Source organism: Cyprinus carpio, chromosome A8 (genome assembly GCF_018340385.1).
Source record: "Cyprinus carpio isolate SPL01 chromosome A8, ASM1834038v1, whole genome shotgun sequence".
NCBI classification, from domain to species: domain Eukaryota; kingdom Metazoa; phylum Chordata; class Actinopteri; order Cypriniformes; family Cyprinidae; genus Cyprinus; species Cyprinus carpio.
In genome coordinates this window covers 4736207-4753770 of record NC_056579.1, presented here as the reverse complement: position 1 = coordinate 4753770, position 17564 = coordinate 4736207, and the positions used below count along the sequence as shown (strand labels likewise).

Genomic DNA, 17564 nt, shown 5'->3' with positions numbered 1-17564 from the left:
ACTGCAGCACATCACCATGCAGCACCAACACTACAGGCTTCAAACACTTTCTTTTGTTCTTCAAAGTCCTTCCACCTTCACACAGGCAGTGAAGGGTGCTTGAGTGAGACTGCCAAGCTTTGGTCAAGTGCAATAAAAGAAACGCATCTGAGACCAAGAAACATGCAATACTGGAGTTTACTTCAGAAAAGTCAGAATGCCAGCATATGAGCAGCACACGCAACGGCAGCTGATAAAACAAACCAAAGTGCACCAGATGCAGGCTCCTGTTATCGTTAAAATCCTTTGCTGGTGTTTGTGTTGTCTCACTGTTTACTGGCCAAGTCTGACTGCCACAAGATGACAAGAGAACACATGGAGTAGGCTATTCCTCAGAATTATTGAGATTTGAGATAGAGAGATAGAAAGAAAGAGAGGGAGAGGGTAAGTGGGGAAACAGAAAGAGAGAGAGTGTGTGTGAGTGTGTATAAAAATATGAGAAAGCGCTGAGAAAAAGTAATAGAGATGTGAAGAAGTTAGGTGCTAAATTATGCATGATGCCTGTAGCTGTTGCCTTTCTGGTTTTACTGATGAAACAGAGAAAACAGACACTGCTTTAATCAACCACTCAAAAGTCACGAGCTTCAGCTGTTACATTCATTTATCAACCTCTGAAAAAAAAAAACAGAGAGATAATAAAGAATCATCTGATGCAATAACACCTAGATTTTTACTGTCTTCAGAAAATGCGTGGTGCATCCCATGCAGAACTCAATGCCATGATGCGTTTTAAGTGTTTTTAACATGTTGCCATGTACTTGCTAGGATATACTGGGTGATTTCCAGGGTGTTACTATGCAATTGCAAGTGTTCAAAGTTTTTTAGGTCAGTGATACGTGGTTGCTAGGTGGCTCAAATCAAAAGACCACCCCCACACCAATAGGCTATACTTTCTGGGGGGGAAATATCATCTTAAACCAGGATATATTGGTTTTGTGGTCTGATCTAAGCTGGTCTTAACTGGTTTAACTGGAGTTAAACAACAAGGGTGTTTCCCAGCTGAAAAGTGCCCAAAACTCAGACCAGCCTGACCAGGGAATGTACATTTAGCCAATGTCTATATAAGATATATAAGGTATAATCATTGGCACACAAGCAATGACATTGCTTGATAACCGATCAGATTATTGCCTTGACGTCATTGAATTTCAGTCAGAGTTGTGCGACACTCAGTTGCCGTTTACGGATCCCATAGGAATGAATGAGAAGTGCCGTAAGCTTAACCCCACCTGTCGCAAAGTAAGTGACTTCTCTTATAAATGAAATTTTTTAAAAATAAACTCTAAAAATAGTTCAATCCAAAACTATTGTTTAGTGTAAAAACATGTAGAAGATTAGCCGAGGCTGTAGATTCATTACAGTTTATTCAGTGTAGTGAAGCCTCTCTTTCATTAGTCTCAGCCTGAGACGTCACGCCCATGGACTGTTGGCTGAACACCTGATGCATACAGCACACAAAATTGGAAACACTTTGGAAGTTTTGAAGTCGTTATCGGATTGGTTGAATTATACAGGATTTACGGGAGATGTGCATCATCCAGTGGCTTTGCTTCAAGTCAGCGGTCAATGTCAAAATAATTAAGATGGCCAATCAAATCAATGTACAGTAGGTGGGGTTTACTGTAGAGCCCGACCGATATATCATTTAGCCAATATCATCAGCCAATATCATCAGCAGTGAACACACACACACCGTGAACACACACCCGGAGCAGTGGGCAGCCATTTATGCTGCGGTGCCCGGGGGTTCAGTGCCTTGCTCAAGGGCACCTCAGTCGTGGTATTGCCGGCCTGAGACTCGAACCCACAACCTTAGGGTTAGGAGTCAAACTCTCTAACCATTAGGCTATGACTTCCCCACAGAGATGCACGGATGAGCTCAAACTTCAACCGAGTCTGTTGCTTCAATTTATCCGCCCGCCACCCACCCGCACCTATATTTGATTGTCACATTACAATGATTCTAATTCTTAGTTTGGCATGATGATATGATGAATGGATGCCTCTTTTTTAACAGCAGATCAGTGAAGTTAGAGACTAGAGCTGATCTGCACATCACGGCACGTATTTGCGGTGCATTAAAGCCTGTGTTACGGCCACCGGAGCTGATCGTGGCCATTCAGTCAATGCTGGTGTTTATAAAATTCTATTGTATTTTGTTGCACCACGCTGCTCGCGTCCGGTGTATAATAGTTATAATATATAATATTTTAATCAGTGATGTTGTCTACACTGACTGGATGCAGTAAACTGATGCCTCGTTCTATCTATGAAGTGCTGATACAAAGTTCAAATGATCTTTTCAACGGTCGCTTTGTCGCGTCCTGTTTGTCAGTACACTCAGTAACATAGCAGATTGAAAAGTTAGTATCTTTCTGCAGTCCAATAGACGGCAGTGCGGTGGTGGCTTGAGTCTGTAGAATGGTGATTTAATGCTACGTTGTCACCTAGTTGGACAGACTCAATGATAAGTAAATAAACAATGTCCCCGTCTTTTACTCTCACAATGAGCTTATCATATTTGCTTACTACATTAGTAGGGCCCTATGATTTCTGCAATGCAGAAAACATGGACAGAATCGCTGAATCCAGTCATAAAAACAGAATTTACTGTATAACATGGAATTTCATGGAATTTGTCTTAATTTTTTTGAATAAATAAAAACCAGGTCAGTACATATACATACATACATACATACATACATATATATATATATAATATATATAAATAAATATATATATATATATATATATATATATATATATATATATATATATATATATATATATATATATATATATATAGACTGTGTCTGTGAATATGAATATTTAAATATGAATGTTCTGCATGTTCATTTGATTACCAGAAAATACACAACACATAGTTTGTAAAAAAAAATATATATATATTATAAATTATTATTATAGAAATTAATAAATTAATTATTATTATAGAAAGCTATGCTTCCTGCATAAACCTGCCCCTGTCGGTTTGGCAGTAAATTGCTTGCCCTACTTCATAATAAGTGAAGTGAAGTTTACTGTTAAGTACACTGATGTCAGACTCATTTTGAATAATAAATTGTTATTGTTAAATACCCTGCCTCCACTACATAGGCCTATGTTTGTCACATCATTATAAGTGTTTGATCACCACATTGGAATTATCATTGCAAAAAATTTATTATATGGCTATATACTGTATTCTACATACTAGGGCTGCTCGATTATTGCAAAAATCATAATCACGATTATTTTGGTCAATATTGTAGTCACGATTATTTAACATCAAAACATTATATGAGTGATTTATTTAAAGATAGTGATACATATCAAATATGTATTTCCTGTAAATAAGGTTGCTATGACATCTACATTGTAGAGACCAGCGGAATTTCAAACAAACAAACAAAGTCCTCAAAATTATTGAAAATAATTAAACTGACAGTAATAAAAAAGTAAAGGACAAATACAACAGAATAAAAAGATACAAATGAAACAAACTTTTCTTTAATGTTTTTTGTTATGCAACTCTCAAGCAGTTTACAGCCTACTACAGAAAAGTATAATCAAATGTAAAATAAAACAGTATAGTCTTCACTGTAAGAATTAAACTTTTTTGTTTCTTAAAGCTACAAAAATCCTTCACTCAAAAGCAGTGTGTGATTTTGAATTTCTTTTTTGTTGTTTGATTAATAAGCACACAGTCGCAGCAGGAAAATAGCCCGCTCTCACTTTAAGAGCCGCACAAATCTGATTTACCGTTACACGCGTATTTTCATTCTCAACTCTTTACGTTAATTTATTACATGACCGACGAAGGTATACATGAATAATCACTAAGCGTAGCATTTTGGCACATTTTTGTGTGTATTTGACCTTTTAAGTGCTCACCTTGAGCTAAAAGATGACTGTACATGTCTGTGTTCTGTTCCATCTCTGAGTGCATATATCTTCCTGAGGAGCAGCACAAGTTCTCTTTCACGCTCTTAAAAACATGAATAAATATACTTATATAAATCAAACACGTCCCACTTTGCACAAGTCACGTTACATGATTTTACTGATTTGCACAGGAAATTGGGCTTTTATGGAGGAACGAAAGTGCAGCGCTGCAAAAGGGGGCGGAATGGGGCACAATAATCGCTTTATTTCGATTAATGTATTTTCATAATCGCTGGAGGCCAAAATCGAAATCTAAACTGTTTTTTGATTAATTGCACAGCCCTACTATATACAGTACCAGTCAAAACTTTGGACACATGAATGGGAAGTGTGTCCAAACATTTGACTATATTGTACTATAATATAGCCTACACATAAAGAATATCTGCAGATATATCAGTATCGGTCTTTTTTAATCCCTAATATTGATATCGGCCCCCAAAAAAACCCTATCGTAACGTTGAAAGAGAGTGCGGTCAGATGAAAGCTGCAAATCATTTAATATTAGTCAACTGTTTTACGATAGAAATGTTAAATGACTGACAGCTAAATCCAGTGATGCAAGCTACCATACTTTAATCACAAGCATCTCCATCTCTCTCTGTGAATTACCTGCATCTGTGTCTCTCTCTACAAAAAACGAAGCTGAGTTTAGTTACTTTAAAAACATAGTTGCTGAGAAATATAATGTAGCGATTCAGTACCAAAGTAGCGGGGCAGCGTTGACAAGTTTCTGTGCTCCTGGATGTTTCTGTGTATGCAGTGCGATGAAAACAATTTATAAAAAATGTTTCAGAAACTATTTGTATGATAATTAAATATAGATTTTTATTGGAACATTACAAAATGATTACAGATTGCATTTAAAAATAATAATAATAATAAAATAAAAAAGTGGGGGGTATATTTGGCACAGTGGTTAACCAGAAAAATTTAAAATGGCACTTCATGCCCAAAAGTTTGCCAGCCCCTGCTCTTTAACTTATATGCTCACTTTTCAGAACTGAATTGAACTCCACAGCACAACTCTTCTCAACAAGACACAATGTGAGCCATCATTCACATTCGTGTCACAAGTAGTGTGGGATGAGTTACATGCCAAGATGTAATTTGTAGGGATAGGAGTTCATTCAAATAACTAAATCACTAAAGTATGAGCAATAGTAATAGTTATGCTTGCCTTCAAGTCAAGTCTAGATAGAGGCTTGACTAATTTCTGCCAGTAAGCCAAACACGATTCCATTTTTGAAGGAGAAAAAGTATTAGAGGACACTGAGTATCTAAGCAAGGAAGTTATAGAGGGAAAAGAAAGATTCATCTTTAATTCATATCACAGCAGCCAACAAGTCTTGAGGGCCTAGTATATGAGAGATGAAGAGAAGGAGCAGAGGAAAGGAGGGGGAAAAATTCCAGAGAAGCTGGAGTCTATCAGTATGCATAACATTTTACCTTGTCTCCACCTTCAAAGGGATGGTGGGTAAGAAAAGGTCATTTTGACATGCTGCCGAGATTAGCCACTTCTTTTCAATTAGGCTTTGGATTGGAGAGTTCATGCGCCACCTTGTTTTTGAAGGCTGAAATCTGAACATCGCTTTGTACGGTGTCTCTTGTCTACCTAGCTTAAGGACTCATGCTATCCACGTTTAATGAACATGATCAAAAGGAATGAGCTCAGAGAGCCTACAGACTGCCAGATTATTTTTCTTAGCCTTAGTCATGACCTGTTTCATCAAGGTCTTGCACAACAGAATCTGGAAAAGCTAAATGATGCTGACTTGAATTCAGAGTAGAAAAAACACTTTGATAATAAGCTGACATGTTTTAGATATTCTACAGTCAGCAAAAAAAGATTCTAGAGCACTTTTTCAAGTGGTCATATCATAAAAATTTAAATCTTCCTTGATCTTTTATTAAAAAATAAATTTAATATAGGCTAGACTACAAACCAGAGTAGTTACAAAAATTCATATGTTGGTGCTTTTTCTCATTTCTCATTTATTTTTCTCATTTATTTTCTTCTTAAACTGCACACTACCAGCCAAGTTTAAAACTCTTGTTTTAGCTCAATGGTTAAATGACCATTCTTTGCAGTTTTCCACATTCATTTCTGACTACTTCTACATGTTGTTTGGCTTGTGCAGAATTCATCATGGCTATGATGTCAATCTGCGTAATTATCAATACCTATTCGATTTTTAATGACTGTGTGAACAAAGGCAGTAAACAAAGTCTAGAAAATTTCTGTATTTACATTCACTGCTTGATGCTTTCTTCCAAACTGATGTATGCTGCATTCGAGTTATACATTCTATTAGTTGATGCATTGCCTGGGAATCAAATCCCTGCTGTTGTTATTGCTAGGACCATGCTCCATTGTTTGACCTACAGGAACGCCTGTAAATCATAACAGAGGTCATTTATATTTATCAGTCTTAAAGTTACAGTAGCCAATGCAGTCTGATGAACTCTACAGTCAGAGAGGGTGGGAAATGCTTATGAAAAACTAAACTGACTATTTTTGCATGCCTTGATTAAATTATGAGATTAAAATATATTATACTGATATAAGATATTATACTGGTATTGAAAAGACATTGTGCAAATGCTATATATATCAATCGTACATGAATAAATCAGTGAGGCGTTCACAACCCTAGAACATTTAAGTAGCAAAAGGGTGTGTCGCCACCACCGTATCCTCATTGAAAATCTAACCAAGAGAGAGATTGAATCCCACCCAACGTGTAAGCATTCCTACACAGATCCACCTAACAGCAGCAGAGAGGGTGAACAAAAGTATGCTAAAACGGTGCAAGCAGAAGGTCTCTTGTACTGTCAAAACAGCCAATTTCACAGCTTGAATTAGGTCGAGCTTTTGCAGCATCAGCATTCATCTCCATTTTTTTTACTTAAATGGTAATAACTGTTTCGGGGGATCATGGGAGCGAGTGAGAACACACTCTCTATTCACTTAGAAAGAGGAATAGCTACTGCCTTTGTGATGAGGAATGGAAAAAGCTCTGGATATATATTGCAGAAGAGCTCTTCCTTACGCACATACATACACACAAAGAACTGGGAGATGACAAAGGGAGGAAATAAATGGGGGTTGGTTTAGTAGCAAACTATTGTAAAACCAGTCAAAAAGCTATTACAGTTAATGCATATCGCTAATAACAGCTTTGACTACGTAAACATGTTTTAAATAGAAGGTAGCATAGTTTATCACTCCCAAAAGGTGCAACTAATTCAGGGAGAGCCATTTCGATTGCAGGCTGACCTTTGACCCTTGCTGGAAGTGCTGTGTGTGTGTGTGTGTGTGTGTGTGTACATTCACAATCACAATTTCTGTAAACTTCCTCTCCTGCACAGCAGCATATTAAAACAAAGAACATACTTACTAGGTTGCTACGCTCACTCAACACTCATTAGCTTCAGAAACAGACATGCTAGTAATTATAGCATGCAATGTGTGTCTAATTTCTTTGCTGGGTGCATAATACGCAAAACACTGCATCAGACACAAAGCTTGCTCGTACACACAATTCTTCCAGACAGAAACGCTTTCCACACATGCAACCCCCCCGAAAAATGAAGGACATCACACAAAGCATGTAACTGGCACATTCAAAAAAGTGAGCCTCTGTGTGTGTTCAAAAATGAGACGAGCTTCAGAGGCCAAGAGTCCTCAGTGGGGGTGAGCCAACAGACAGACATATGCGAACCCCACCCATGCTGTGTGCTTGCACTATCAGAGGAAGGAATCGCTTCGGCAGGCTTGACATCTGAAAAAACGCATCCCCTAATTTAAAGCACTGTCTTAACTGACGGAACAATATAGTCTGGCTAAAATGTTTAGGTTTCAGTAGGCGTAACTACCATAGACATTAAGGATGCATCCCTAAAGTATTCAGAAATGTCGACTGATCAACACTGATTTTTAAATGACTCCACAATTACCCCCCAAAACTGAATACTTGGTTACATCCTTCAATCTAATGGAGCTTAAATGCATAATTCTGCATGTACAAGCAGATGCATGTAAATTCATGAATGCTAATCATGCCCTTCTAGCAAAAGCTTGATAAAAATAAGCAAGTCATGACATTTTTGTCTAATTGGATCACTTTCTCAAGGTGTGAACTTCTCAGATGAGATGTTTGCTTCACATTCAAGTCTGTACGTGCCACACAAAGAGGGCGTAGGTCGGATGAGCGGTCACAGCAGGTGGGGGCAGCAAGATTTTGAGTGGAAATAAACCTGGAAATCTGATTTGACACAAAGCATCTTGCAATATGCATCAACGTGTCTCGTCAAAACATCTCTCATCCTTTAAAATAATATAAATTCATAAAGCATCTAAAAAATTCATAAGACAATGCAAGAGCCATCATGTAGTAAATTAAAGGGATAGTCCAGCCAAAAATGAAAATTCTATTAGCATTTACTCACCCTTAAGTCACACTAAACCTGCATGACTTACTTTCTTCACACAAAAGAAGATATGGTAACACTTTACAATAAGGTCCCATTAGTTAATGCATAACTAACATGAACTAACAATAATCAGTACATTTGCTACAGTATTTATCTACAGTAGTTCATGTAAGCTCAGGTTCATTAAGTAATATTAACAGATACAACTTTTGATTTGAATCAATACAATGAAATTAGAGCCTGCTGACTTTCATTATACACTCTCAGGAAAAGAAAAGGTACAAAAGCAATCACTGGGGTGGCACCCTTTCAAAAGTTACTAACGTGTACCATTTAGGTACTACTACGTATGTACATTTTAGTTACTGATGTGTACCTTTAAGGTACTAATATGCAACATTTAGGGGTAATAAGGTACAAAGCAAGTTCTTTTGAAAGGTAACCGCCCCATTGACAGCTTTTGTACCCTTTTTCTGTGTGTACATGAGCTAAAAATAAAAAAACTTTTGTGTTCAACAGATAAAATAATGAAAGTGTTTAAATGTTGACAGAATTTTCATCTATACCTTTAATTCCCACATCCTTGCAAAAGTTTGATTAAAAAAGCAAGTAATAATTTAATTAATTACAGTCACTCAGTTCTCATATGGTAACATCACATTTGCGTCATGGCACACAAAGCAGATCGGGCGCAGATTGGTGGGGTCGTCCCAGCAGGTGAGACTGTGGCATGCTAACGCAGGTGTCAGGGTGGAAATAAATCTGGAAATTCGGTGCGAGACAAAGACAAAGCATCTCACAATACGCATCATGTCTGGTGGAGATGGGCACATCACGGAGCCGCTGCTGATTACTACTGCGTTGGCTCTTTGAATGCGTACAGAGAGTGAGAGTGGCTGGGATTTACAAGTCTCTTTGATGCCAGGCATGAAAGTGTCAGCACACCAAGTATGTGCGTGAGTGTGCAAGAGAGAGAGAGAGAGAGAGAGAGAGAGAGAGAGAGAGAGAGAGAGAGAGAGTGTCTGTGTGTGTGTGTGTGTGTGTGTGTGTGTGTGTGTGTGTGTGTGTGTGCCTGGGGTGTGCAGTGGTTAATCACCACCTCTGTGCGAAGGGAGGGTGGGCAAGTTCTCATTTCCATACTCTACACCCAAGCAGGAGGGGGTGATACTTTAGGAAATATGGAACTAGAGAGAGAGAAGGTGGGGAAAATTGAAAAAAAGGGAAGAGAAAGGCAAAAAAACAACAGAGAAAGCGGCTGGCTGTTTGAAGAGCACAAAGCGGGAGTGTGATAAAATATGGCGATTAGTAAAGTAACCGTGCATATTTCATCGCTGACAGTTGTGTGCTACTCAGAAGCCTAATATTTCATAGAAAAGACTCGTTGTTCCGTATTTACTCAGTCTTTTTCTCCCTCCCACCGTGCCAACTCAACTATCTTTATATCTCTGTTGCAATCTGTCCTCTGTTTCCAGCAAAGCTTCCTCTCCTTGTAAAGCTGCTTTATACTCCCCAACTGAGCTCATGAATATTTTGCACATATTTCACGCACACTGCTAGATATCTGATATCATCAGGGTGTTTCGGCAAGGAGAGCAAGAGGTTATCAGTGCTGTTTAGGACCTGCAGGAATTTTTGCTGGAGAAAACACGGCTGCGGTCGAACTAAGTAAGTCAGGCAACCAATCAACTGAGGCTCCCTGTAATTATCACCTCTCTGAACAAACAAATATGATGACATCTCATTTTGATGGTAATGAGCCGTAATGGCCACAATGGGAGATATAATGATGCTCAAGCAAGCTTTTATCACAGACAAACTCTGTGAATCTAAAGGAAAATGACACAGGGTGGCTCTTTTGAATGCAACCTACAGGTAATCACAGTAAACCATTTTTTAAAAAAGTGGCATTTCAATTTTACACTGATTGATTTCAACAGTTCTGGCAGGTTAGAAAGGAGCACATCTATATTCATAAGCTAGATGAATGTGAGAAGTGCGTCTACTCTCTGTGAATTTTAAAAACAGTTCTGGAACCATCAACCGTATGATGATGATTATTAGGTTTCACCCTATGGTCTCATTTTCACACCGGCAGACTCTCTCACTTCGCGAGCGGCCCACACTGCTTTCATCACCACCTTGACAAGCATCTGCGTGCATAAAAATGCAACATTAATTATTTGATGGGGGCAGATAAACATGCTCACTCCAGTGAAACTGACAGGAAGGGAGCTGCCACTAAATTCACGGGCTACTTCGTACATTACACACCTTATTTAATTGCTGTTTTAGAGGCTGCAAACAAAAACAGCAAAGAAAAAAAAAAAGCTGTATGTTTTGTCTGCCAAGCCTGGGGAGCATAAAGGTTCCCTAAAGCGTTTACAAGCCAAACATTTTACAAGATAAGGGTCGTCTTTGAAGAGGGAAAGAAAATGCAAATTCGCAGGAGTGCAATTTCAAATTACAGACTAAAGGGAGGAAAAACTTGTTTGTGGGTACCGGGTACACGAAACAATAAAAGAATGTCAACACGAGCAGCAAATTACGCCCCCCATATGCTGAACGCAAGGTGAACGCAACCCACCACTCCTCAGGGACTAAAAGGGAGGAGGCATTTAGAAAGGAGACAATGGAGTCATAACAACAGGGGGAGCGCGTGAAAAAAGAAAGAGAGGGTGAAAAGAGATGTTCGGGTTTCATGAAACTTGGTACGGCTCGCTGAAAAGACACAATCCCAGTCTCGACTCCTGGAGTGGCACGCCACACCTCCCAGAGGAATAGTACAATAACCGCAAGCTGCTGATACAGAGGCTGGAAAACCACTGAGTAAATGTGTGATTAAACATCTAGTTATCTTCCAATTAATCCTGAATACATTAGATCCATTCCACAACAGGTCTGATAACGTTGTTTCATATGCATTGACATCTGTGTGATGTTATTTATCTACAGTGACAAACTCAATCAGTCCCATTAAAGTTTTATAAACAGATTAAAGAAAAATGAAAAGCATTAAAGAACAGTTGGCAATTTTAGATAGCAATTCTCAGTCAGTTAAACATTTTTTGCAAACTACATTTCAATAGCAGACTCTTAAATAAAGATGATAACCTTTCTGCTTTCATGTTTCTTTTTTCTTTTCTATCAAAGTGAAGCTTGTTAGAGCTTGAAATAGAATGCAAGAGCAAAAATCAATGAATAATCTGTCCCAGACTGCAGGCAACCTTCTGAAAGGTTATAAAATATAAACAGAACACACCGAACAACGAGCTGAACACAAAGATGCATTATGTTCGGTGCTCTGAGTTATGAAATACTAAATGAGATTCCTGTCCTCAGGTAAATGAAAAAACACATTATTCCTAATCGCATTGCTTAATGTAATGAACCCAAGAACTTCTCCACTGACACTCGCAATAACTTAATGCAACATAACCCTAAACATTTCCCTCAATACTGTCATTTGCAAATGAAATGCTTATTTTAATCTCTAAAAAAAAACAAAAGATGAATACAGAGTGTTTGTAAAAGCATCTACTGATTAACAAATTCAGCGCTGAGAATCTAAAAAACGCATAAACACCCAAAAGTTTCTCTGCGAACTGTTACTCACTTCATTCAGCGGCACTGCGTTTCATCTCCTTTGAAGTCAAAGCGAAAGGCTTGTTAATTTTTAAAACAACAACACAAGCGTTTGAAAGTAAACCCGGTAAATCCCATTATGCGTGTGCTACATTGTTGCATAGCGGCTCTGACTCAAGACTCCAGCGAGCAGCGCGAGCGGCTCTGGGGTGGGAGTGGGCGGGGCTTTCCGAACGTCATGAAACAGTTTCAATGAAGCGATTGTAGAGTGGGCGGGGCTTGTCCTTACGTGAGGGAGGGGGGGGGGGGGGCTACAGGTGAACAGATAAGACAAAACATTTTCCTTTTATATTAGCATTTTAGTTTTCAGACATGACTGCCTTTTTTTGGATGTTGAAGCACACTGAAGAACATTTTATTTTATTATTTTATTTATGATTTATACTTATAGCTATTATTTGTATTAACATTACTGACTTTTTCCCCTCACGGTTTTTATTGTGCTTATTGATATTCGGTATTAATGCATTTTACTTTTCATTAAAGGTGCTCTAATTGATTTTAGTATCAGATAATCACAGCTTATTATCTGACAGATATTACTGAAATGATTATAATAAGAAGTGATATTTAGACAATTAGAACCTGTCAATCAATTTAATTCGCTGATTCAGGGTTGTCATTTAAGGGCAGGAGAGAGAGGCCTTTTGTGTGAAGTTGGCAAAATGGCTGAAATGAAATCATTAACAGCTCCTTTATTGAAAACGAAACTTCAGAAAGTAAAAATTTAGCATTCTGATTTAATCTTAACATATGCAAATTGGGATAATAAATAATTACAAATCTGCATTTATCAAAAGTGATGTAGATCCCACAGAAACCATCACAACATTTTTTAAAAAGATTTATTTTGACAACATACTTAGTATTAACGTATGTATATATATATATATATATATATATATATATATATATATATATATATATAGATATATATATATATATATATGTGTGTGTATATGAACATGCATTTTTCAAAAACCCATTTAGAATTATGAGAAATATAAAATAGTGGTCTGTACATGTGGTACATCAGTACAAAACATATGGAACATCATATTTCATATAACATTACTAACGGTTACTTAAAAAGTGCTATCCAGTGCTAAACAATTTATTTTTTTATTTTTTATTTTTTGTAGGCTAATTCTTTAGCTTTAGATAAGCAACATGTCATAGAGGGTCAAAATTAAATCCAACAACAAATTTTAATCCACCCAAAATCACCACTTAAGCCTGCAGTACCTCCCCTTAATATTTAATGCTGGCATTCGAGCATTAACTGAAGCACGCTGCATTTAAAGCCACATGTTGTGTGGATTTGGGGTGTTGTGGGTCGAGGCAGGGACACGCCTCTCCGCGCCGCAGCTGGAGAGAGCAGATGGGGTGTGACACCCGTGTGTTTCTGTTGCACCGGGTTTTGACATGGATACTGTCGGGTTCACACAATACCAATTGAAATGAATGCAGATCTCTCAAACGCACCGCCTTTAATAGATTCTTCGCCATCCGCTGGGCTTCATTTGTCAAATGTCACCCGGCTGTGACATTTCCCACGGTGTCAACCTACAAGTACATTAAAGAAGGGATGCATTTTAAAGACTCCAAGGGGGAAATAATAAGTGGAACATACATGCACCTTTCTGAAAATTGCTTCAGTGCCTTTGTCTATCAAGAACAAACCAACTAGAATCAACAAACTGTGATTCGAAACTGGGCCTTGTATAATCACATAACTTATGTGCAGTTCTTTGTGTGTGTGTGTGTGTATATATACATACAGTATTTACAAAAATTTTTGGGCCATATTTACTGTTTGACTGTGTCACTGTTATTCTGCAAAAGAAAGGGTTTTGGCTTAACCCATTGTTATGAAATATGCTAAAAATTACAATAATACTGACTTAACAGTGTTATTTTGTATCACTGAATTGTCATTTACATATAGTTTTCATTAATATTTTTAATTCGTTTTCATTTTTATATTTTCTGATTTTATTTTAGTCAAGTATTTGCAATTATTTTTATTAGATTTAAAAAATATGTCCATATAGTTTTAATTAGTTTGTATTAAAGTTTCAGTTATTTTAGTACGTCAGGTTAAACTAAAAGAAAATATGAAACATCTCCTTGGCAAAGCTGAAATAAAATAATAAAATATTCTTTATTTTTATTTATTTAAATATTTTGTTTTCATTACAATTTTAAAGTTTTAGCAATTTTATTGTTTGTGGTCATTTACATAATTTTTCTAAATTATCTATTTTAAATTATAATTTTCTAAATTATTTTTTGTAAATTAAGTAAATATATATATATTTTTTTATCTTTTTTATTTCAGCTTTAGTTTTCATTTTAGTTATTTCAGTACATCGAGTTAAACTAAATAATTGTCACCTTGGCAAAACTGAAATGTAATAAGTTATATATAATATATATAAATATATATAAAATGTATATTAATTTTTAGTTAACGTTTTAGTAATTTGTTTAGTTCGGTTGTTTGGTTCATAACAACCCTGCCTCACACAAAAGCATGAAATCTCCTTGACACAGCAAAGAAATGATGACGGCTCATTGTGTTTAGTTAGAGACGGAGAAGAAAGCGATAGAAAGAGTGACAGAGTCAGTGAAGGGGAGAGAGCTGAGAGAGAAGAGCTCCCAGTGGGTTTACTGATGAGCAGGCATGCGGGGAGACTGGGGGGGCTCAGCTGGGGCTGTTTGCCCAGCAGTGAACACCCTTCATCAAGGAGCTCATAAAATATTAATCCAGCACACAAAGACGGGAAGAAGATGGACAGAGTGACCAGAGAAAGACGAAGTGAGAGGGAGAGAGACTGATGCAGGCTGAGCGTAATGAATGGACTGGGAGGGAGGGAAGGGGCCACGGGGTGAAAGGGTGACATGCAGTAATTGGGGGGAAATCTGCGCGCCGGTGGGTGGAAACCATTATTGGCAGGTGGAACAAAAATGGACGCATCCCTGAAATAATGAAGCGAGGGGGAGGAGAGGAAGGAGGAGATGCGGCGAGCAATAAGATGAGAATTGGCACTCATTTAATTACAATTGCTTTAAAATAAAACAGTTCTCATGACAATTGCACGGAATTAGAAATAGCGGCGTGTTTCCGACTGTGGAGGGCCGAGTTTGGAGGAATGGGCTCGGAGCGTATGTTCACATAAGAAGTTTTGGCAGGAAGCGCAGCGCCCAACAGTTGTCTGTTTACACTCCTGGAGCCAAGGACTGGGCCCACAACAGAACAATGCCTATTTGTTAGGAGGACTCTAAACAGCTCTTCATGTCCAAATACGCACTGGCACACAAGGACAGGTGGTGAATAGAGAGCGCACACACATACAGACACGCACACATGCACATCCACACCGGATCAGACATCAATATATATCCAGAGTGTTAATATTCCAGAACAGGGAGCGAAATCTCTTAAGGATGCCTAAAAGCAATAATCAGTTTTATTCAGATAGCTGCCTGTAGGATGCGTGTCACATTAGGGACTGCATTTAAAGTTAAAAGAGAGGCCACTGGCTACAGCAAACAAACAAGGTTCATCCAGAAACGGGTGATCTAATGTGCTGCTTATGCTCTGATTTAAAGATTAGGTTACCTAAAAAAAAAAAACTTCTGTCATCATTTACTCACCCTCATGTCGTTCTGAGTCTACATGCTGATACAGTGGGTACGGAAAGTATTCAGACCCCCTTAAATTTTTCACTCTTTGTTATATTGCAGCCATTTGCTAAAATCATTTAAGTTCATTTTTTTCCTCATTAATGTACACACAGCACCACATATTGACAGAAAAGCACAGAACTGTTGACATGTTTGCAGATTTATTAAAAAAGAAAAACCAAAATATCACATGGTCCTAAGTATTCAGACCCTTTGCTGTGACACTCATATATTTAACTCAGGTGCTGTCCATTTCTTCTGATCATCCTTGAGATGGTTCTACACCTTCATTTGAGTCCAGCTGTGTTTGATTATACTGATTGGACTTGATTAGGAAAGCCACACACCTGTCTATATAAGACCTTACAGCTCACAGTGCATGTCAGAGCAAATGAGAATGAGAATCATGAGGTCAAAGGAACTGCCTGAAGAGCTCAGAGACAGAATTGTGGCTAGGCACAGATCTGGCCAAGGTTACAAAAAAAAATTCTGCTGCACTTAAGGTTCCTAAGAGCACAGTGGCCTCCATAATCCGTGACCATAATTCTGGATGACCAGAACCCTTCCTAGAGCTGGCCGTCCGGCCAAACTGAGCTATCGGGGGAGAAGAGCCTTGGTGATAGAGGTAAAGAAGAACCCAAAGATCACTGTGGCTGAGCTCCAGAGATGCAGTCGAGAGATGGGAGAAAGTTGCAGAAAGTCAACCATCACTGCAGCCCTCCACCAGTCGGGGCTTTATGGCAGAGTGGCCCGACGGAAGCCTCTCCTCAGTCCTCTCCTCTGATGAGACCAAGACAGAACTTTTTTTTTCACCTGTCCAATACAGTCCCAACAGTGAAGTATGGTGGTGGCAGCATCATGCTGTGGGGGTGTTTTTCAGCTGCAGGGACAGGACGACTGGTTGCAATCGAGGGAAAGATGAATGCGGCCAAGTACAGGGATATCATGGACGGAAACCTTCTCCAGAGTGCTCAGGACCTCAGACTGGGCCGAAGGTTCACCTTCCAACAAGACCATGACCCTAAACACACAGCTAAAATAACGAAGGAGTGGCCTCACAACAACTCTGTGACTGTTCTTAAATGGCCCAGCCAGAGCCCTGACTTAAACCCAATTGAGCATCTCTGGAGAAACCTGAAAATGGCTGTCCACCAACGTTTACCATCCAACCTGACAGAACTGGAGAGGATCTGCAAGGAGGAATGGCAGAGGATCCCCAAATCCAGGTGTGAAAAACTTGTTGCATCTTTCCCAAAAAGACTCATGGCTGTATTAGATCAAAAGGGTGCTTCTACTAAATACTGAGCAAAGGGTCTGAATACTTAGGACCATGTGATATTTCAGTTTTTCTTTTTAAATAAATGTGCTAAAATTTCAACAATTCTGTGTTTTTCTGTCAATATGGGGTGCTCTGTGTACATTAATGAGGAAAAAAAATGAACTTAAATGATTTTAGCAAATGGCTGCAATATAACAAAGAGTGAAAAATTTAATGGGGTCTGAATACTTTCCGTACCCACTGTATATTTAACACCGCAGATGTTTTAAAAACATGATGAGTCTGAACATTCATCTTTTCTATAGTGAGCACATCCTATAAGCTCCAAAGAGTACCAAAGAAAACACTGGAAAACCTAATAAAAGAAGATCATATGACTTGTAAAGTCATGCAATGCAGAAATTTCAGAATTATTTGTCAAAACTCTGAAAAATTGCATCAAAAAATAAAAGTAAAAATATCTGCAGAAAAAAAAAAAAAAGGTGAGTGAACCAGTTGCAGTATTCTGATATTCTGAAGAAATCAGAAGGCT

At 38.2% G+C, this 17564-nt stretch overlaps 1 protein-coding gene across 4 annotated transcripts in view; it reads right to left on the bottom strand.

The window, feature by feature from the left end:
• LOC109092736 (plexin-B3-like) overlaps positions 1-17564 on the bottom strand; it is a 69952-nt gene that overhangs the window by 30424 nt on the left and 21964 nt on the right. For 2 of the 4 annotated variants that reach the window (XM_042761722.1, XM_042761724.1), the window contains exon 1: positions 12035-12195. The exons of the other annotated variants lie outside the window; for them this stretch is intronic. The gene's annotated coding sequence lies outside the window, so the exon portion shown is untranslated. Of the gene's footprint in view, positions 1-12034; positions 12196-17564 lie in introns of those variants that run through there. 4 annotated transcript variants of the gene reach the window in all.